Below are 24,629 nucleotides of genomic sequence, written 5' to 3' on the forward strand. Positions count from 1 at the left end.
TTACGTAGTAGAGAAAATGGATTAGGTTTGAATTTCAAAATGGTTTTGGAAACGTAAGGAAAATTAGCTAAGATCCAGGTAGATCCAGTAGGACACAAGGCCTGAAGAACTAATGAAAGCAGAAGGGAGGAGAAAGTGTGGTAGGCCATATTTCAGAAATATTTAGGTGCTAAAAGTCAGTGCTGTGGGGAGAGGAAGAAAAGTGATTAGGATTATACCAGATTAGGCATGAATTGAAAATTGTAGGGGCACCTGGGGGGCTCAGTTGGTTAAGTGTATGGCTCTTGGTTTTGACTCAGGTCATGATCCCACACTTCATGACATCGAATCCCATATCAAGCTCTGCGCTGATGGCATGGAGCCTGCTTGGGATTTTCTCTCTCCCTCTCTCTCTACCCCTCCCCTGCTTGTGTTCTCTTTCTCTCTCTCTCACAATAAACAAATACACTTTAAAATTAAAAAAAAAAATTGTATCAGCTGGATAACGGTTACATGTGGATCTCTATATTATTATTATTACTTTTGTGTGTTCAGATTTTTCATAATAAAATAATCATTAAAATATTTGTGAGGATTGGAGACTAATAGGATTTGAGTTCATTGGAGAAGTAGGGACGACTCCCAAGTTCTAACTTGGAGAGATTTTGCTGATAAATGGATCTACTTACCAGGACAGAAGAAGCAGAAGAAGAGCTTCCGTTGGGGCTAAGGAGGGAGTGTGCTTGTGGACAAGGAAAGACTGAAGGTGCCTTTAGGACATTTATAGAGGAATATTAACAGTTGGACAGTCAACTATATAGCCATAGATTGTTTAACAACCAGGTAAAACTCAAGGCTCCCTCCTCTTCCAGAGGATGCATCAGANCGGAGATGTGGGAAGTAGGGACGACTCCCAAGTTCTAACTTGGAGGGATTTTGCTGATAAATGGATCTACTTACCAGGACAGAAGAAGCAGAAGAAGAGCTTCCGTTGGGGCTAAGGAGGGAGTGTGCTTGTGGACAAGGAAAGACTGAAGGTGCCTTTAGGACATTTATAGAGGAATATTAACAGTTGGACAGTCAACTATATAGCCATAGATTGTTTAACAACCAGGTAAAACTCAAGGCTCCCTCCTCTTCCAGAGGATGCATCAGAATCAAGAGCCTGGCATTTACTCAGCTCTAGTGCAAGAAGCAAGCCTGTTGTTTTCCTTTGCACTTCACTTTGGGTGGACTCACTCTCCTCACTCCTCCTGCTCTGATCTCCATGGTTTTCCTGAGTGTGGCTGTGGCATTATTGCACTCCTGTTTTTCCCTTTGTTGTGTTTCTTACATGTTGCTACTTGGGTTTGCCTCTTCCTACCAACTGAGTGGTATAGTCCAGAGGTTAGGATGTGCGGGTAGAGAATAAGGACCAAAGAAGCCTTTTAACTTATTTTTGTTTCCAGTGTTGGCCAGAAATATCTTTGGGGTTCCACGTGGTTCAGTCCAACTTAACTAAAGACCATGCAGGAGTTTAAAATAATAAACAGACGTATATGTTAGAAAAATCATCTCTCAGCATATTTTTGGGCAACTTGTCCCTGCGGCTGGCGGTTAGCTACTCATTTTGTTATCATGGGCTTTCATTAAAAACTAGATCAGGGTGATTTATACCTTAATAACCTGAAAGAAGACAGGAAACATTTCTCACACATTCTGCTGGATGGCTCATTTTATTTAATTGTTACAATAACACAATGATTGGTATTATCTCTATTTTACTTATGGGGAAACTAAACTTCAGATGGGCTAAATCACGCAGTTTAGAAAGAAAAGCTGTTGTACACAGTTTTTATGCTGCAGGTACCCGGATCCACTTTCCATCTCTGCAATGTAGAGTGACGTCTTCTTTGTCATAAAGTGTTCTTCTAAACAAGGCACAATTAATGGGTGTCTAATTCTCCAAATTCAAAGGTGCTATGGACTATCCAGGTAATGACACATTTTTGGCAACAAGCCATATAATTATATTGCTTTCTGTATAGTAAAGTTTTACTGGGTTTATAAGACACTGGCATTCTAGAGGCTGAGCATGATTTTAGTTTCTATTCCATTTTTTAATCCATTGACCTCAGTCAAGAAAAAAAATAATTAAAAAAGAGAAAATAGTGTCCTCTTTTCCAAGCACTTGGTGGACTCAAAAGGATTCTAACAATGTGAAAGCCACAGAACCTTAAGAGAACATCACTCTTACACACATTTTCCCTCTGGTCATGATCTCCAGTATTGCTCTGTAAATTTGAACACTAAAATGACTATAACTATTATGTGATTCCTTGTGAAACAGGCCCTCTATGTCAAAGGTGAAGCAATACTAGAGGTTTTTTTTTTTTTCTTTTTTCTTTCTATTTCTTCTCAAGGCAGCCTGCTGGACTTGTGTGTGTCCCATAGCACTTGTAATCAATAGTCTTCTCATACCCAACGGTCTAATGAACTGAGAAAAATCATCACTATTAGCATCCTCAATTATGGACTTTCTTCAGTTTGCACATATCTTGGGAATATTAAGGTAAGCATATAGGTAAGGACATAAGGGAGAAAAAAAGGTCAGGAGAGGGAAAGATGAAAGAACTGGAGTTACTGTTTCCACGCTGAAATGATGTCATTACATCCTCTGTATGAGACAAGGAAGGGAAGACAGAGAATCCTATCTTTCTTCCCCTCTTGGAATATTCTGCACCCGAATCTTTAAGTGCAGGTCAGAATGTGATACATACATAACCCACCTGGCCACATACACAGACTCATGTTTGCAGAATTAAGAAGACAGATTAAAAAAATAAATCCAATATAGAGGACATAGTTCTCACTTTTCCATCGGTGATTATAAAACACATGGTAAAACTCATGTTTCCCATGACCAGCGATTTAAAAAGTCCAACTAAGTAAAGGAAAAGTCAGATACAGCAAATGCAAAATGTTAGAATTATCATGGTAAAGAAAGTAGAATTATACAAGAATCAAGTTTTTCCATTGGGTGTTCATTCATTTAAAAAGTTTCTTGGGGCCCCTGGGTGGCTTAGTCAGTTAAGCGTCTGACTTTTTGCTTAGGTCATGATCTCGCGGTTCGTGGGTTCGAGCCCCGCGTCGGGCTCTGTGCTGACTGCCAGCTCAGAGCCTGGAGCCTGTTTCAGTCTGTGACTCCCTCTCTCTCTGACCCTCCCCTGCTCACTCTCTCTCTCTCCTAGAAATAAAAATATTAAAAAAAAGAAAAAACCTTGGTTCTGGGTTGCCTGGGTGGCTCAGTTNGATCTCGCGGTTTGTGGGTTCGAGCCCCGCGTCGGGCTCTGTGCTGACTGCCAGCTCAGAGCCTGGAGCCTATTTCAGAGTCTATGTGTCTCTCTGTCTCTGACCCTCCCCTGCTCATGCTCTCTCTCTCTCTCTCCTAGAAATAAATAAAAATATTTTTTAAAAAAGTTTCTTTAATGGAATTGTGTTTTTTAAAAATTTCTTTTTCAAAAAAATTTTAAGTGTTTATTTATTTTGAGGAAGAGAGAGAGGATGAGCAAGGGAGGGGCAGAGAGCGAGGGAGACACAGAATCCAAAGAAAACTCCAGGCTCTGAGCTGTAGCATAGAGCCCGATGCAGGACTCGAACTCATGAAGCGCAAGATCATGACCTGAGCTTAAGTCAGATGCTTAACTGACTGAGACACTCGGGCACCCCAAAACTGTGTTTTTTAAAACTGTTTGTAGCAGCAAGTATCATTTCAAGTTGTTTGAAAGGAAAAGTATGCCTTCAAATACAGATCAGGTATTTTGCCAAGGATATACATCCACCTTCCAATGTATAGAATGCTCTTTGTTGCTGTTTTTGCATTTACTTATTTTCTGAAGGAAATGTAGCACTTAACAAAATGTTCCCATTTTATGCTATGATCATTTTTTGGTCCTCTCTTTGTCAGAGCTATTAAAACACACATTTAGGGCAAACAAGCAAAACCAAGTATAAGTAGAGCAGGCAAAAAGAGAGAAAACAAGCACCTTATTTCTCTAGACAATGGAAACCACTTCTCTTGCTCATTGGCTGCAGAGGGTAGGATGAAAATCCTCATACACTTAGTTCACATTATGAATCAATGAGTCTAATTTTTTTCTCCATTCTGTTGTATCTATTAACTATAACAGTAAAGATGAATCATACTCGTATAGTCTTTCTGGTACTTAAGTGATGGTTATGAAAGACTTTTTGAGAAACTAGTTTTATTGATTTTTGTTTCTGATCATTAAAGTAATACATATTCAAGGGAAAATCAAATCAATAATAGAAAAAATCTTACAAGCTCTCAGTTACAAGAAAAGTTGCCAGTTAACAAAGGAAAAATGATTACAAAAGTATCAGATTCTCACCAACATAACTGAGAGGCAGTGAGGTAGCATGTGTAAGTTACTGGGATAAAATAACCAATCCAATTGTTCTCTAACCAGCTAAAGAAATCTTTCACTCATGAGAGTGCAAAACATTTGTAGAAATGCATGGATTCAGAGAGGAGATCACTCACCCATGTACTCTGTGTGAAGTAAACATTCACGATAGCGTTCTAATCAAATTATAACGTATTTTGTAGACAGGCCTCAATACAGAGGAAGATTAGACTGAGGTGTGATAATGGTGGACACTCAACCCTACAATATATAAATGCAAATGAATGATGACTGTATGATTATGAATGTGTAAAATAAGAGATAATTAGGGTTCTTATGTTTACTGAAATGGAAAACTAATAGTAGGGACATAATAGGGCTTATAGAGTTGATATTACTTTGATCAAGGTGAGAATAGGGAACGGTAGGCAGGTAAAGCATGCTGCAGAAAGGAAGTATGGTTACCTAATTTTAGTCAAGCACAAAAATGTGGATTTCATGATGAGTATCAGGAACAGGTGTAGGGGAGCAAGAATTTCCTGTCCTGACAAAATTTACTTTTGTCATCCAACTGTACATAGTATAATGATGATCTGCTGCCTTCCATAACTTGTGATTATAACTGTTTACCACATTTACCACTCAATATTTACCACATTTAGGGTGTGACAAATGGTACTGACATGCAAAACTATCAGTTTTGTTTGTAGTTTTTTAATTTAATTTAATTTTGTTTTTTTAGTTAAACTAGGATGTTGCTTGTCCCATGTCTGAGTGATTCTTTCCTGATGCCTACATTGATGATCCCAACTTCACCTAGTCTTGTACATTTTATTATCCATTCCTAGAGCCATAGCTCTAGGAATGGATAATAATCCATTAATATCCGAGAAAGAAATGGAAAAAGCTCACAACTATATCTCTATCAGCCAATAGGTGCATCTTGATATCAGGCTATTATCAAAAAATAGTATTTGTTTAATGCTCAAATCTATCTTATTTTTAAATTTTTGGTAGGTCAGACCTAATATTCATTTTTCAAATCCCTTAATCATAGTACAGGACCCTAGGAACAAAGCATGGGTGGGATTTCAGGCTATCTGCAGTAAACATTTAATGCATCCTTAAAATGCCTCAGTTAGCAGCCCTTTGTCCTTAGAAATAACATTCCCTCTGTGTTTTCAATGATTACTCCTGGGGACACTCCTACATTTGTTATTTTTCCTCCATCTTTGATCTCTCTCTGCATTTTAATTCAATAGCTATTGGATATTACAAATGTCTCCCAACAAGTCCCTAAATTAAATATGGAAACTTTTTAATTTATTAGCTTCCTCTTCAAAGATGACAACCATTTTGCCTCCCCCAAGTTCTTTTTATCTACACCATTATTTCACAAGTCCTTGTGCAAAACTATGTTGAAGATATTGTTGATTCTTTATCTCCCTGTCTTTTCCATCCAAGCATAAGCTTTATCTTGAGAATGTCAGCATGACACCTTTTTCTTTAGATATTGGCCATAAATCATATCAAGCATTCTTCAAAAATTATAGTGAAATGTCATTTATGTATTTTTGTTTTATAACTAATATAGCTATACACATATGTATAGATGCGTGTGTAAAAGTAACATACAGAGCTTTTATTTGTTGAAAGAAAAGAAATAAAAATTTCATTTCAATGATTTTTCCATCTTTTTGGTGACATATACTTGCAAATCCCACAGATATCACAATATGTACAAAATAAAGTACAAGAATGGTGAGGGCATATTTAAAAATCTATGGCCACATAAAACTAATCAAATAACAAATTTTGATTAATACGAAATATGGTGCTAATCTGCTTGAGGAAAGTTGCCACAGAAGCTTACCATTCCTTAAGAAAACTTGACATGCAAAACTATGGTACACATAAAAGCTTGTTTCATATTTTATGATTGTTACAATAAGGTTCCTAGGAGTGCTTGGGTGGCTCAGTTGGTTGAGCGTCTGACTTCGTCTCAGGGCATGATCTCACGGTTCATGGGTTCGAACCCCACATCGGGCTCTGTGCTGATGGCTAGCTCAGACCTTGGAGCCTGTTTCAGATTCTGTGTCTCCCTCTCTTTCTGACCCTTCCCTGCTCATGCTGTCTCTCTCTCTCTCAGAAATAAAGAAAACATTAAAAAATTTTTAAATAAGATTCCTATATTTTATTATTATAAGTTGATGAATTCTCTACAAAGAGGTCTTTGATTTTAAACTGTGAGATTATCAAGGAAAAAGACTGTAAATTATTGATATTTGTATTTTCAGACATTTGTATATATCTGGTACACAGAAGATGCACAATAAATGCTCATTCAATGAGAAGATCACAATATGGTCTTCTTATTTGCACCCAGATCTGAGTACATCACCCACTGTTTATCGACAAACTGTTTAAAAGTTGGAATGCGGCTTGTAAGAGGTATAAATCATACTAGTGTTCAAACCACAACAGAGGCTGCTCAGTAGACAATTCATGCTCCACATTTCCTTTGCCCTAACCCTACTCTGCTCCTTACCCATCTTTCCTACCCGATCCCAAATTCCTCTGACCCTGCCTATTTAGGAGTAGGCCTACTTTCAACGTGCTGCCAAGATTATCTTTCTTTGCCTTCTGAAGTCTTTTTAGCAAGATAGAACCCTCTAATTGGATTTGGATACTTTGGGACTGTGAAAAATAAATCTTGTATTCATAGTTTCCATATCAGCAGGATTGAACACGACATTTGTTTAAATTTTGAGACAAATCTGTTTTAATCATAAAGCATATCACAAAAGTATTATTTTATCATTTATGTCTGGCTAGTCTCAAATCATCGGTCACCCAACTGTTTTATGGGGTCTCTTCGTGAGAAAAAATAAAAATAAATTTACACATAATAAAATCACAGCCCCAAGAAATAATTAAAGCATGTAAAGAAACACTGTTTTATGGGGCATATAATAAACATATGGACATTTCTTCAATTCTCAGAAGAGTTCATTGATTTAAAACTTGTTGCTATTCAAAAAAAGGTGTGAGTAATTTATAGCTATTTAAATTGAAAATGATACTTGGTGTAATCAGATATCACGCTTCCAGCCTAAAATAATTGCCTTAAGGGTCAGTTAGAAATTGCTTTCCTCCATCAGTTTTGTAGCCTCATACCACTGGTTAGGTACACTGAGCAGTGTGAAGATGATTTAGCTAATAGTACCGACTCTGGGAAAAGATCTGATGCCTTATTTTCTGGACCAGTGATCTGACCCAATATGGGATGGTAAAACTGATTATATAACTTGAGATATGAATACTTAAGAGCAAGGGAGACTGATTCAAAAACTTTGTCCAACTTGAAAATGAATGTTCAAGATCAGAGTGATCCTGATATTTCTGTATAATGTACATTTCCTTATCACTCTAGTGCTTTTCTAGCTCAGAGTATTCAGTTACTGCATTTTTTTATGTTTAATAGCATCCTTTTATGACAAGCCACTGAAGTCTTAGAGGTATCTCATTTTTATTTCAGACAGTATTTCTGATCAAAGTACAAAGCAGAAAAGGTTGCAACAATAACCTTAGAATTAAGTTGTTTACATCCCCATATATGATGCAAAAGTAAGTGAAAACAGCAAGGACATTCTAGGCAGTTTGGATTAGGTTGCATTCCTGCTATCTACTTAAAATGTTTTCATGTTTATTTTTCCCCAGCACTATTGTTAGCAGTGTCATTTGAAAACCTAATAAAATTCTTCTATTTAAGTCCTTTTTCCCCCCCTAAAATGTTTCATCAATCATAGTAAAACTGTGTTCTGTCATGGGATAATTGCACATTGGCAAGCCAAAAGGGCATCTGCATGTCCTCACCCCCCTTATCTTCCCTGGGCAAGGATGACAGCCAATTTATTAGTTGGGATATAGTTAAACTCATCAAATAAAACACTGTTTTCTGCCTCTGTGATGTTTTTCTGTTACAGTATCAAAGTTGTTTCTTTCAAAGCCCATTTACAGATGGCTGTGATAGCAGTTAGTTATGCCTAATGACTTTGTTGTGCAGACTTCTGAAAACAAGAACATCCTGGTTCTGGCTAAACGACTCATACTAGATATTCTGGGAGCAGAAGGACATGTAATCAGAAGAGAATTCTGCTATTTGCTGTGTTAAAAATTTTTACAAAGGCTTTGAGTCAAGAAGATAAGCCCCAGTTGTGGATTTATTTACAAACAGCTGTGTTATTTCGGGCAAGTCACTTAGCTCTATTTTGTGTCTCTGCTTTTCATCTACAAAGTGCTGATATTAATAATATACTTTCTAAATTCCTATAGAAATGTTCTCAGCAATAAATGAGATAGTGAATATAAGTGTACTTAAATAAGTACAATTTTGAAGCTATTTTATTCTTAAGTATTTTTATCTCTAAAATAGGAATTCACCTAAGTCATAATATAAAAATATAATTGCTGCTTATGGCTACTTACTCAGGAGTTCTGATAAAATCCAGGTATATATTTGGGGAGATTCCTGTTTTAATGTGAAATCTAAAATTGTTGTATTTTTTAAGTCTTTATAAGCATCACTTAACTACAACTCAAAAAACCATAATCTACCTAATACTTTGTTATAAAAATAAAATATAAGTGAAAAATTAACTGAGGATTCAATTTTAACTGTGCTAGGAAAGGAATATCTCCTTTGGAGCACTAACTCCTTGTACTTGCTTGTTTATAGCAGGCACACCTTGCAGGCTGACATAAAAATATAAATAATATAAAATAACATGCCAACATTTCAGTTTTTATAGTACTCCCGGAGATACCCAAACAATCAAGGTTAATTTAAGGAAAAAAGATGGAGTATTTCCTTATCTCACATCCTAACAATTTTCTAGCAAACAATAAAATGATATACCAAGATCAAGTATGAGTACAATCTTCTTTCAAATAACCTACCAATGCACGTGGGTGGTGCAGTCAGTTAAGTGCCTGCCTCTTGGTTTCAGCTCAGGTCATGATCTCATGGTTTGTGAGCAGAGCCTGCTTTGCATCCTCTGTCTCCCTCTCTTCTTTACCCCACTCTCACGCTCTCTCTCACCCTCTCAAAAAAATAAACATTTAAAAATACATTAAAAAAATAAATAACCTACTCCAAAGACCAATAGCTAGAAAGAACAAGAGATTAGAAGTATTAAAACTACTGGACCCATCTGCATTAATCTCTCTTTTTAAAAAAAAAATTTAGAGTGAGAATATGTGTGAGTTGGAAGAGGGGCAGAGGGTGAGAGAGAGAGAGAGATGGAGAATCTTAAGCAGGCTCCATGCTCAGTGCAGAGTCTGATGTGGGCCTCCATCTCACCACCATGAGATCATGACCTGAGCCAAAATCTAGCGTCAGATGCTTAATGGCCTGAGCCCCCCAGAGGCCCCTGACTATCACTTATAATAAGAAAGTAATTGCTAACATTGATCAAGCATTTATTATGTGCCAGGCAGTTACATTACTGTGTCATTTAATTACTAAAACAAAACTTGGAAGTAATATTTCCCTATTTTACAGATGAAAACACTGAAGGCACAGAGATGTTAGACAGCACACAGCAGGACTCAGCATTAGACTGTTAGAGCTGGGTTTCAAATCTGACAGCCGAGCTGACACTGTAGAATATTAAGCAAGACTTCTATGATCTCCAGTGAACACGGTGACCAAAGAACTATTCTCCAAAGAGAAAGGAAAGTTTATTTCAGCTTGACTGTAATGATAGCATAGAACCAAAACAACAACAACAACAAAAACAAAAACAAAGGAAAAAAACCCTGTTATTTGAAATCCTGGTTGAAAAGAGCCATCATGAAATTGGGAAAAACACAGATGAAGAGTCACACAGGACGGAGTTTGAATCTTATATGACATGTCCAAAGTTTAATTTCCCCGCCAGCAAAATGGAATCAAGGACGTCCACTGGAGGGTTATTGTGAAGATTAAAAATCCATAGAAGAGGAGAGAGGGAAGAATAGGCAAAACTAAGAGCGTTCCCAGGGCAGTAGAAATGGTCTGTATGAGACTGTAATGGTGGACACTCTCATTATACACTTTTTTCCAAACCTGCAGAATGTATGCCAAGAATGAACCATACTGTAAACTGTGGACTTCGGGTGATAATGTGTCCACAAAGGTTCATCAGTTGTAACAAACGTGCCACTCGAGTGGGGATGTTGTTGATAATGGAGGAGGCTGTGCGAGTGTGAGCTTAGGGGGTGTATGCACATTTCTATAGCTTCCTCTCAATTTGCTATGAGCCTAAAATTGCTTTAAAAAATGAAGACAAAAAGAAAAAAAAACATTAATTATATTCAGGTAGTACTTGGCACACTGGAGGTGTTATATATTACAAATAATAAAACATGCTAACTTTTGAATAAACATGTAGGAATGAAAACAATTACTTTTAAACCACTGCTTAGGTTATGGAATCCTACCTCTGTTACGGAAAGCCGTATTTATCACCATACTGTATTGTCATGATGAAAATGTTTGAATTTTCTATCAGTGTGGATTTTAGGTTTAATACTTATGGTCAAATCTTCATTAAGACAGTAAATAAAAACTGAAAAATTATCACTTAACTTTAAAAATAGAATTAGTAGGTTTCACTATAGATTGTATTGACTTACAAGTTGTCTAGTGTAGCAAATTTAGAACAAATGGAAATTACAAATATGTTAAAAAGAATAAAGTCCAAAAACATGAGGAACTTACATTTAAAAAAAGTTTCATTCCTACAGCAAAGCTTTATAATTTAAGAACTGTATTCATTCACACTAGTACACTGATACGAGTCCGTTAAATGAGAAAAGGAACATGTTGGAAATAAAAATTTATTATGTAAAAGACGAAGAGAAAGGTGTTGGCTATTTGGTTTTACAAATGTAACTGCTTACTGCCAAAACTTTCTCAAATTCCTCACAACAGTTCTGTTTTCTAATTAATTTGTCAAATTGTAAGACCTTTCACATAGTTTCATGGCCAAAATACGTCTGCACATGTTTCCCCTCAAATGTTTTTTGTACCACAGTGATACTCCATCTGTTGTCGCCGCCTCGCCCGTTCGGCACCAAAAGTGTGGGAAGTCTGGGTGGGTAATAAGATTGCCAGTGGACCCTGCTCCCACCGGGCGGGGGCCTCTCAGCTATGAACATCAGACTGGATTCGGTTGCAAAGCACATATTTCTGTGGTTTCAAAGGAAGCCAGACAGGTGGCACCCTTAGGTTGTTAGCATTTGCATTTTCTCTCAAATATCAAGTTTTCTCTACTTTATTCCAGATTTAGTTTCCTTCCTCTTCCTTCCCCTTCCCCCGCTTCGAGCTAGTTTCAAAGCATTTTTTAAAACAGGTTCCCGGTTTTGGTTTAGGTTTTAAGAGTTAAACCAGCAACTCCGTTTGTTATCCATTTTATATCTTTTTAAGATGAGTTTATTTTTGCTTCATGTAACAGAAGAAATATCTATTAACTCCTTTTCATATTCACATAAGCATTATACATAAACTATGCAGATAGAGAATTTACCTTCAGTTATAAGGAAACAAAAGATTCCAAGTGACTCTTCTGCTTATAATTAAAAATATTATTTAAAAACCCTCACATAAGCATTTATGGTTTTAAAGATATTCATATTGGAGTGCCTGGGTAGCTCAGTCAGTTGAGCATCCCATTTTGGCTCAGGTTATGATCTAATGGCTCTGCTTGTGGTTTTGAGCCCCAGGTCGGGCTCTGTGCTGACAGCTCAGAGTCTGGAGTCTGCTTTGGATTCTATGTCTCCATCTCTCTCTGCCCTTCTCCCACTCCTGCACTGTCTCTCCCTCTCTCTCTCTCTCTCTCTCTTTCTCGAATACAAATAAACATTTAAAAAATTTAATAAAAATTAAAAAAGATATTTCTATGACTAAAACTTTCAAATAAGGGGTATTTTATGAGCAAGTACAATATATTGAAAAATACAATTTGAATAAAATGTAACATATATCAATTTCTCCTAAGTGATGCTGGATGTAGCATATGTGAAAATAGATCGGTGACAACAGAAATAAGGAGGGAGTCTATCTATATTAACATTATATAAAAAACACATTTTTCAATGAGTTTTGTCACCTAAAATCTTTTTGATAAATTAATATTTTTCTCCACTTGTAAACTGTGCTAAAATATCCATTATTGCTATAGGGTTTTTGTTTCATGTAGTTTACTCGTATGTATTCACATGCGTTTTGACTAATTTAACAAATTGTTTGGAGCAACTGAGGAAATCTTTGGGTACTCATAAGCATTAACTACTATTTTATTACTGGATTATTGAGACTTTTTTGATAATATCCTTTAAAGGAAAGTATATTCTCTTTTTTTTTTTTTTTGCTTGATCAGTATACAGAACACACTCACACCCACACCCCCCCTCATACACAACCATCTCCTTCAAACACCCCTTACTAGAATGCACAATGACAGACCTCCCCTGTGATGCTACCTCTCCTAAAATTCTCTCAAATACATACAAAAACACAAGTCTCTTTATCATATTCCAGTTCATCTGTACTGAAAACTATTCTACTGGATTTCTAATTGGGGGGCAAGTAGTCTGATTTTAAATTAGTATTTAATGATTACCTATAACATTATAGGGAAAAACCATAACCCTGTGTTGTCTTCTTGTGATTACAGGTGAATTTTAGTACCTATTAATTTTAGATCTATTTTCTTCTACTTTTTCAGGTATTTATTGGCAACTCATTCATGCCATTTGGCTTTAAACATTTTTTATAGTGTCTCTTTTAAAAATATGAGTCCAAAATTTTAGGAGGTAAAAAAATAATATAGAGAATGGAAACACATCCATGATGCCTTTCATTTTTATACAGTATTATATCCAAGGAAACAGTATTACTGTATTCATTTCCTTTTACTGCTGTAACTAATTACCACAAACTTTCTGGCTATAAAAAACACACATTTATTATCTTACAGTTCTAGAGGCTGGAGGTTGAAGTGAGTTCAATGGGCTAAAATGTGTCAGTGGGACTGAGTTTTCTCCAAGAAGCTCTAGGGGAGAATCCATTTTCTTGCCTTTCTGGCTTCTAGAAAGAGCCAGCATCCATGCCTCACTTCCACTGTCAAAGACAGAACGGCTGGTTGAGTCCTTCTCAAATCTCTTCATTCTGAAACTGATATGTTCAGCCACCTTCTTCCACATTTTAAAACACTTGAGAGATTACAATGGGGCCACCCAGAAAATCTAGGATTATTGCTCTATTTTAAGGTCACGTGATTTAAAAACCTTAATTCCATCTACAACCTTAGTTTCTTCGTTACGTGTAACATGGAAGTTCTGAGAATTAGGGCATGGATGTTCTTGGAGGCCACGATTCTACCTACTACCTATTTCACATGGTGAAGAAACACTAACAAAACTAACAAATAGACTGCAGTGGGCAGGTGATAACATTCGTCTTTCAGATTCTACTACAATCACAGAGAAAAAAAAGAAATTAATTAACTTTTTTCTAGCACAGACTTAAAGTTGGGAACTTGTGCGATCATCAAGCGATCCTCAGTCTTGACTACCGTTTGTTTCTGGATGTAACTCTGACAAGCAGGTCTGAAATGGTTTCTGAGTTGTAACTCTGATGGAGGAAATGCTAATGATTACTTAGAATAAATATGTTATGATAAATTAATGATATGACAATTTTAACACAAAAACAACAATGGTGAAAATCTATAGTTAAACCACCAGAACAATGAGCAAATAAAGTTGTCAAATTTCATAGCAGGAAGAAGATAATCCTACGTTAATATCACAGTCTTGTTTTACAAATAAAAAATCTGATATGCCTTATGTCACCCAGATGGATAGTGAGAGAAGCTTAGATGTAGATAATGAGTCAGAAAAACCTGATGTTTGAGTGTGAAAAGAATATGTTTATAGAAATATAAGGTTTTAAAACTTTTTGGGACACAAAAAACTTTGTTATACCCACATATAGAAAGGTGAACAACAAAGATGCATAGGTCAGTGGTTTTTCATAAAGGAAATATTTATGTAATAAACATTCAGGTTGTAAAATAGAACATTAGCAGCATCTCATAAGACCACCCATACGTCCTCCTAATCACTGTGCCAATTCACTCCTAAAGGTGACAACTATCCTGGCTTTTAAGAAATCATATCGCTACTCATCTTTGTAATTTCATTGTACAGCGTGGTAACCCAAACACTATACACGTTTGCCAGGTCCTGAAGTCTATAACACATGATACATTCTGTCTGATTTTTATTTCATTTGTTTACTTTTACTCAAAATTATATTTGTGAGGTTCATTCATATGGCTTTATATATATCTTTGCCTTACTTATTTTTATAATTCTATTTCATAATTATTTCACTATATGACTAGACTCCAATTGATTTATCATTCTACTTATAATGGTCAATTGGATTGTTGGCATTTTTGAATATTAGAAATATTGTTGCTACAAATATATTTTTTTTAATATTTTTATTTATTTCTAGGAGAGAGACAGAGAGACAGCGTGAGCAGGGGAGGGTCAGAGAGAGAGGGAGACACAGACTCTGAAATAGGCTCCAGGCTCTGAGCTGGCAGTCAGCACAGAGCCCGACGCGGGGCTCGAACCCACGAACCGCGAGATCATGACCTAAGTGAAAGTCGGACGCTTAACCGACTAAGCCACCCAGGCGCCCCGCTACAAATATTTTTATGTCTTTTGATGTCTATGTAGTAGAATTACTGGGTTATAGCGCATGCATATTTTCAAATATACTAGATAATACCAAACTGTTTTCCAAGGTGGCTATATCAACCTATATTCATATTAGCAATGTCCCACTGTTCCCAAATTTCATTAACATTTGATATTGACAGTCTTTTAAAATTTTACCCATCCTGGTAAGTATGTAGTATTAACTCATCATTGTTTACTTTTAATCTCTGTAATTATTAACAAATATGAGCATTTTTCTTATGTTTTCAGGGCATTTGATTATCTCCTTTCATGACCTGCTTACTCAAGTCTGTTACTCATTTTCTAGTCAGCTCTCTGCCTTATTATTTTGCAGAAGTTTTTAAATCTATTCTATATAAAAGTCATTGATAGATTACATGAGTTGCATTTATCTTCTCCCACTATATAGCTTGCCTTTTCCTTTTCTTTTCTTTTTTAAGTTTCTTTATCTATTTTGAGAAAGAGAGAGAGAGAGAGAATGGGACAGGGGCAGAGAGAGAGAGAGAGAGGGAGAGAAAGAATCTCAGAGCCTGCTTGAGATTTAGCAGAGTCAGTGCAGAGCCCAGACACAGGGCTGGAACCCATGAACCTTGAGGTCATGACCTGAGCTGAAATCAAGAGACAGATGCTGAATGGACTGAGCCATTCAGGTGCCCTTGCCTTGCCATTAATGATGTAATTTAATGAAAAAAATTAATCTAATTTCATTTATATTTATTTTTATGGTTACTACTATTCTTTCCTGTAAAATAAGTCATTTCTTCACCTCCTAATCTTCTAACCTCCTAACCTCCTAATCTAAAAATCTTCTACAAGCTGTTCTTATTTTAATGTAATCTAAAGAGGTACAATTCAACTGAAACCTTTAGATATGCTGTAAATAGAGGACATGCTTTTCATTTTTCTACATGGATATGTAATCGTTTTATCACTATTTGCTGAAAAGATCATTCTTTCTCCAGTATCCATGATATCTTTCTTATTATAAATAAAAACAAGCATGGAAAAGAAATATAAAGTTAACTATTAAAGAAATTGAATCTGTAATTAAATATTTCCATAAAAACAAGACTCTAAGCCTTGTATGGTGTACCATCTGGATGATATAAAGAAATAATGCCACTTCAAAAATTCTTTCAAAGAACAGAAAAGATGGGATTCCATGTAACTAATTATAAGAAGCCAGAAAAATCTAAAAATCTAGAAGCCTGAACAAGGATATTATGAAAAAGAAAAATTATAGTTCAACTTCACTCATAAACATTGATGCAAAATATCAAAACAAATAGCAGTAAATCTAATCTAGTAAAACTCAAAAATGGGCAATGCATGGCTGCTAACTGATTTATTCTAGCAATATAAGGATTGTTGAACAACTGAAAATTAATTCAATTTACCACACTAGTGCTATAAAGAAAAAAAATGGCATGACCATCTTAATAGATAAAAAAAAGGACTTCATAGAATTTAACATCTATTCCTAATGAAAATTTTTATAAGTTAGATATAAAAGAGGTAATGCAGTAAACACAATATTAAATGAAGAAAGAAGGGTTTTTTTTTGAGATTAGATATAAGAGTGTCTGCTTCTATTACCTCTATTCATCATTGTACTGGAGGTCCAGTGAAGCAATAAAAGGAATAAGTATTAAAAGGAAAAGAGTAAAATTGTAGGCGATTTAGTAAATTATCAGAAATACAAATAAATGTAGCAAGCTCACTAGATACAAAGTCAAAATAAGAAAAATAAGTTGCATTCCTTTTACACAACAATAAAAGCAATAAGCTTTTTAACAATAAGAAATATATAATAAAGTTAAAATACCAATTAAAATATGAAAAAGTCACAGATATCTGCAAATAAGCTAAAAAAAATCCTAAACAAAACAAACAACCACCACAACAACAAAAACCAAAACCCAAAACCAAACAAACAACAACAACAAAACAACAACTGTGCAAGCTGTCTACAAAAATGACTAACCACTATTGAGAAATGTCAAATTATTGTAAAGCAGGAATGTACCATGTTCATGGACTGGTTACCTCACTATTATATAGATATTCATTTTAAACTGTTTTTATATATAATCTTTGCATTATGAAACAAAATCCCAGCCCCTCAAATCAAGCTTTTATATGGAGCTAATGATGCTATTTTTTCAATTACATAAAAAATACAAAGTGATGAAAATGAATAAAAGAAATCAGATTTACTCTCTTGTCAGAAATAACCAACCTTAAAGACAACAACAAAACCAAAGAAATATGTGAAACAATGATTTTCAAGATATCGGAAACAGATATCAAGACACTAATCCCTGTGAGATGAGTTAAAAAAAAATAGATAAGCTTACTGCCTTGAGAGAATTTCTTGCACATGACCCAGATGGAGCCTAATTAATTCTCTGAGCTGAGAAGATGGAGCTAATAGTCCCAGAAGACCAGGGTATCTAGGGGTCACAGGATAGGGAAGAAAGAGAGGAAGGAAAGAAGGTAGGAAGGAGGGAGGGAGGGAGGAAGGAAAGAAGGAGGGAAGGAAGGAAGGAAGGAAGGAAGGAAGGAAGGAAGGAAGGAAGGAAGGAAAAGCTGCAGAGAGAAAAACCCCTAGAGAACTGCAAAGGTTCACCTTGAGGATTCAGCTAAGTACTGATTTGTGCTGCATGGGAAGAAAGAACCATCTGAAAGGATAAGAGTACAGTACCCCTTGCTCACACAGCAGATTTCTATTCCCACAGGCCAGATGGAAAACAAGAAATTAGGTAGAATGTTTAACACTGTCAAGTTTCAGCAGTTTCTNAGGAAGGAAGGAAGGAAGGAAGGAAGGAAGGAAGGAAGGAAGGAAGGAAAAGCTGCAGAGAGAAAAACCCCTAGAGAACTGCAAAGGTTCACCTTGAGGATTCAGCTAAGTACTGATTTGTGCTGCATGGGAAGAAAGAACCATCTGAAAGGATAAGAGTACAGTACCCCTTGCTCACACAGCAGATTTCTATTCCCACAGGCCAGATGGAAAACAAGAAATTAGGTAGAATGTTTAACACTGTCAAGTTTCAGCAGTTTCTCCCATATGCTCAAAATTACATAAAGACACGGAGGGGTGCCTCGGTGGCTCAGTTGGTTAAGCAGCTGACTCTTGATTTCAGTTCAGGTTAGGATTTCATACTTTGTGGGTTCAAGCCCCACATGGGACTCTGTGCTTACAATGTGGAACCTGCTTCAGATCCTCTGTCTCTCTCTCTGACCCTCCCTCACTTACACACTCTCTCTCAAAAATAAATGTTTAAAAAACAATAAAATAAAATAAATTACATAGAAACAGGGGATATCAAAAAAATCTCCAATACCTGATGTAAAAAATAACCTGCATGTCTGTTTTTGCTTTAATCTGAGTTTTGTTTTAAGGTATTAAGGTCGGAAAAGAAGAATTAAAACTGTCTTTATTGGCAAATTATATAATCATTTATTTGGAAAGAATAGTCTTTTTAGAAAACAGTGATAAAATATTTAGATATTCTAATCCATACCTTATACCATGTGTAAATACTAATTTAAATGGATAATAGACCAAAATGTAAAACCAAACTCAGGATGAATCTGTGACTTCTGTTATAAAAATGTTTTTTAGATATAGCACAAAAAGCAGAATCCATAAAAGGTCAAACTGATAAACAAAACTTATTCAAAATTTTGAAAATATATAGTCATAGACTGGGAGAAAATTTTTGCAAGGCATATGTCTCAAGAAAGACTTATATCCATAATATATTGAGAAAAAACCTTAAAAATTCAATAGTAAGAAAGCAACTTGGGGCGCCTAGCTAGCTCAATAGGTTAATAGTCTTGAGTCTTGATTTCGGCTCAGGTCATGATCTCACAGTTCATGAGTCTGAGCCCCACAACGGGCCCCACACTGACGATGTGGAGCCTGCTTGGGATTCTCTCTCTTCATATCTCTCTGCCTCTCTCTTTCTCTCAATAATAAACAAATAAACAACAACAACAAAAATGAGTTAATTTAAGAAGAAAAAAAATGAAAGCAACTCAATAATTTTGGTCAAAATATTTGAACAGATGCCACACCAAAAATACGGAATGCAAAGAGGCACATGAAAGATGCTTAACATCATCAGTAACTTGGAAAATGCAAATTAAAGCCACAATGAGAAACCATTCAATATCTATGGGAAAAGCTAAATTTAAATGATGGCCCACACTAAATGAGGATGTAGAACTGGATCTCTCATACATTAGCTCTGGGAAAGTAAAGTGGTTCAACCATTTTGTAAGACAGTTTGTCAGTTTCTGATAGACTTAAACATGTACTTCCCAAATGAACTAGCAATTCTTTTTCTAGGCAGTTACTGAAGAGAAATTTTCCACACTAATGCTGTATATGAATGTTCATAGAAGTTTTATACATAATGGCCCCAAACAATAAATAACTCAAATGTCCATCAACAGTGAATAATTAATAAATGATGACTATTTCTCAGAAAAAAAAATAGAATAAACTACTGACACATTCCACAACATGGATGAATCTCAAAATTATGCTGAGGAAAAGAAGCCATATGCAAAAAAATATATCTTTAGTGACTGCACATATTTGAGATAAATCTAGTCTGTGATGACAGATATTTGAGCAGGAGTTGTTTCAAACCTGGCTTGGAGTTAAGGACAAGATTGACTCTGATGGATTAAGTGAAAGGTTTTTGGAGTGATGGAAATGTTCTATAAAGTGACTGTAGCACTGGTTACATGGCCTTACAAATTTATCAAAACTCATCAGATACATTTAAAATGGATGAATATTGTTGTATGAAAATTACACCACAATAAAGTTGATTAAAACTGCAAATAGCTAAATAATTCTAAGATACTCTTGAAGAAAATAAGGTGAGATGAGATGAGTCTAATAGTAGAGACCTAATATAAAGCTACAGTATTTAAGACCATGTGGTAATGACAGACAAATGGACCAATGAAATCAAACACAGAACTTGTAAACAGACCCATATACAAATATATGTGTGTGTAGAAGCAGTAGTGATAATAGTAGTACTGGTATGTGTGTATATTGCTGAGTAGTTTGGAGAGTAAGTGCTATTATTCATCTGGCATGACTGGAACTAGCTATAGACTATTTACGCTAATGAATACAGTGTATACACAGGTGTGAACTTTACCTGAAATTAATCAAAATACCAGTCACCCCTATTAAATATTGGTAGTAGAAAATACGAGAAAGAAATATAAGCCACTAGCCCAGAAAAGAAATTCATTAAATAAAAAATAATTCAACAAATAATTAACATTTTAAAGTTAATACTCAAATTAATAGTACTCTCCCCGCTGATTTTTGTGACCCTGTAAATTTCCATAGCTCTTCCGCCTTCTGCTCTATCCTTCTGTTTACCTTGGCTTTGTAGAAAAGGTTTGGGGTTCAGCTTCTTTGGCATCCAAAAAAACAAGACTTTGGGGCACCTGGGTGGCTCAGTTGGTTGTCTCCAATTTTGGTTTAAGTCATGATCTCACAGCTTGTGAGTTCAAGCCCCGTGTTGGGGTCTGTGCTAACAGCTCAAAGCCTGCATTGCATTCGGTGTCTTCTTCTCTTTCTGCCCCTCCCCGACTCACACTGTGTGTCTCTCTCTCTTTCTCTCTCAAAAATAAACATTAAAGCTAAAACCAAAACCCAAAATGAAAACAAACAAGCAAAAAACCCCCAAATAACAAGACTTCTATCTGGCTCTTAGACCTTAAGTCATGTGTCAAATCTTCAGCATCCCAATTTTCTTCCAGTTTAAGAGCATTCATTGTAATCTGCATTCCTGACTCTAATCTCTGTGCCTATTGTCAGCTCCAGATTTCTGGAGCTCGGCGAACTGACTCCCGGTGGGTTCTCTGGTCCTCACAAAGGATCTACGTAGATCTCCTATTGGCATAACTGATCCTTTCATCCATACAACGATTTTTGCATTAAAAATGTACCACCTTATTTATAGCCGATACTCTAAGAGTGAGAGGGAGTATCTTTGCCCACAAGAACATGGGGATGAAAAGCTATAATTTCTAAGTAGAAAAATTGCCTGAATAATCAAGGTTTCAGTTCCTCTCTCATGTAATTCCTTAGGCCATTGTTGCCAGATATTTCTGTCTTTATTATCATTTTTTCCTCATAACCTTACTCTTCAGCATATATGAAATATACTTCCCTTTGAGAAGGATTCCCTGAGAAACCTTACAGTATTTTTACAAATATGCACAAGACCAGACTAACATTTATCAAGTACTTTCCAGGTGCTGAAATCTGCAAGTGCTTTATGTGTGTTGTTTCAATTGATCCTTACCAAAGTTCCTGTGGGTTGGATTTTATTAGTTCTATTTCACCAGTTATTAGAATCAAAGAGGTTGATTTTTCAGTGTTTACCAAGCTGGAAAGCTTGGAGTCAGGATTCAAATACAAGTTAATCTAATGCCAGAGATCTTACCCATGTTTTGTTTCTATTTTAACATCTATATAATAGTATAGTATTAGTATAGCTTAGTACAGCACAGCTTATATATTAAATTGATAACTACTATCGATGTTTTACATTTTAATACTTTTGGACTGTCAATACTTACCATTTACTACTAGCAGCAGCAATATTTAGAATTAGTTATAAGTTAAATTTAATGAAAACACATCTATAAATGTGCCTAACTTAAATCAAGAAAACATCACAGCCTTCTCTAGACCTTGCACAGTTATCTCTCTAATAGAGCTAGCCTTTCTAAGAAAATAAAACAAACTTTCATGATAATTTGTAAATGGTTAACCTGACCCTCAAAATATAATAAACACTGTTCACAGTCATGACAGATACAGACACTTTTCACATTTCACATTTCATTTCCTTTCACAACTTAAAAAGCCTTTGTTTACCAAAGTAACTTCAAATCCTATAGTTTGCTATGTAAGTCCATTGCCCACAGCTTGGTACTGAAGATCCTTCACAAGCCAGCCCTTGGCTGTATCAGCCTGCCCATCCCACCTTTGCGCCCAGTGTTTCAGATCTATGAAGTGCTTGAAGATTCTTAGACAACTCACGCCATCATTTTCAGAACCATCAAACACACTGCTTCCAATATAGCATTTTTTCTTAACCTCACTTGAATAAAGAATACTAATGTTTTAGGACACAGCTCATAGTTTGTCATCTTCCCACAGCCTTCCTACCTACTCATCTGCTCATGCACGGTGGGGAGCGGGGAGCACACATTGTGTGTGGAACACTGGATGGCTTCCCTTCCCTCCCTTGCAATGTGCATATTCGCCCTGAGTTCTGGTCTTTTTTATTTACTCTATGACTTGTTCATTTGACCTTCCTTCTGAAGAATAAGGGCATCTTTGCTTCTTTTCAGTACTTCATACTTTTCCAGCTAAGAATTTAGTTAAAACAAAACAAAAAACATCACTCCTTACAACATAACATTGTCTTCCGGAGAGACCTATAAATCAAGTCTGTTTGAGTGTTTCATTGAAAAATAGTCCTGACTTCTACAATTATTAAAAGAGTTTTACTTAATATTCTTAAAACAGAAAATTTTACAGCCACCGAGGAGTTAAAGCTTTATTTATATAGTAAGGTCAGAAAATTCAGAAGAAATCTTTAGTAACTAGTTTACCATTGAGAATACTAACTGAAGCCTAATGAAATTTATGAGCAGTTCTGAAGAAATATTTTATTTCTTCACGGAATTACAAGGCTGGGAATGAACCAGAAAGGTCGCTGAGTTCATCTCTCATATTTAAATCATCCCAGAGAAATAAAAAGCTTTACTGTTTGTAAAAGAAGATATGACAACTTCTCTTTGTTCTCATTCCAGTACTTAACACCTTTCACCCTAAACATCTCTCCCTAAATGTAACCTAAATTTCTACTGCTAGAGTTTAAACCCATTTCCTCTTGTACCATCATCGTTCAAGCCTGAGAATAGCAGGTTGATTTCCACCAGGTGAGCAGAAGCTTGAACAGTATCTTCTATTACGGGAGCCCTGAGGACTTCCTTTGTCTCAGTTTGAATAGTCATTTTCCAAAATTGTATTACTCTTTATGACGATTCTCACAATTCTTGCCGAAGGCACCAGCCTTTCTCTACAGCAACCTTCTAATTTTCACTCCTGTCCCCTCCAAAAGAAGTCCTGTTATCATGCAAACTTCAGAGGACAGAATAAAAAAGACATGTGTTGAAAGTAAAACAGATTAATTAATATGCAGTGACTAATATAGACAAATTGGTTGTAATAAAGCCATGATTATATTATCGCCATTCCCTTCATGATGTTTCCAATTACTTTGTGTCAATTTATCCCACTACTGATTCAGGTATAAGAGTTAAATTGTAGCATTTTTTTAGCCTATAAAATGGTTACAATAAAAGCACCTACTTCATAGGATTGATAACGATATTACGAGTGAATTATTGCATTTAGTAGGTGCTCAGTAAATCTTAGTTGTTAGTAGTAGTAGTATTAGCAGTAATACTGATGATCTTTTATTGTTTTTAAATATGAATCATTATATAATTGTAATTCTCTAAATTTCATTTTTAACCTCTTGTCAGTCTCCTTTGCAATCTGTCTCACCTATTTCACTTTCCCTTGAGTTCAATTTTTAGGATCTTTTAGGAAATGTTATGGTATAATTTTCTTCTTTGAGGTGTACATCATTTTTGTGGTCATGTATTTTAATTAAATATTATCCTTTTTGATTTTTTCTGGTTTATTGGATAATCTCCCTTAAGTTTATGACATTTTCTAATTTGAAAATCTCACATATATTTCCCATATTTGCAAACACCAGAACAAAATAGGTTTGCCATTTTTGTTAGAGCCAGACAACTCCTTGTGTTAACATTCTTCCACGTAAGTTTGGCCAACAACACACACTAATTATAGCCTTACAATCAAGGCACAGGTGGGAACGGTTGAGAAATCAAAGCAAACAAACTGATTTTAGATCATGGAAGGTACGTTGAGTAACAGAAAAGCTAAAGAGAAAAGTTAAAGTGACCTAAGCCATAAGGCAATCAATTATCTCAAAAAAGAAAAAGTGCAGCAGTTGAGCAACTACAGGGTTGATTAGTCTAATAGCACAATCATGTCATCAAGGTTCTTTCCTCTTCCTGCTCTGCCATCCATTGAATTAATGTTTTGTTTTTGTTTTTCCCCTTTGGCAACCTTTCTTCGTCGTCATGAGATGGCTAACAATGAATTTTGATTTTTTACATTCTAATTATGTCAGACTTAATAATTTCAACACCGTTCTCCAAGAAGGTACCTAGAAATGTCAGGTATAATATGACAATTAAAAATAAAAGTATTGTTAAAACTAAATCTGGGACAAAACTAGGGTGTAAAACCAAGTCTCAAAAAACTTTTTGAAAGTGATGATTTTTGTA

At 35.6% G+C, this 24,629-nt stretch overlaps 1 protein-coding gene across 3 annotated transcripts in view; it reads right to left on the bottom strand.

The window, feature by feature from the left end:
• Nucleotides 1-24,629, bottom strand: part of ADGRL4 (adhesion G protein-coupled receptor L4) — a 111,337-nt gene that overhangs the window by 59,970 nt on the left and 26,738 nt on the right. The gene's annotated exons all lie outside the window — the stretch shown is intronic.

Source organism: Crocuta crocuta, unplaced genomic scaffold (genome assembly GCF_008692635.1).
Source record: "Crocuta crocuta isolate KB4526 unplaced genomic scaffold, BGI_CrCroc_1.0 scaffold125, whole genome shotgun sequence".
NCBI lineage: Eukaryota > Metazoa > Chordata > Mammalia > Carnivora > Hyaenidae > Crocuta > Crocuta crocuta.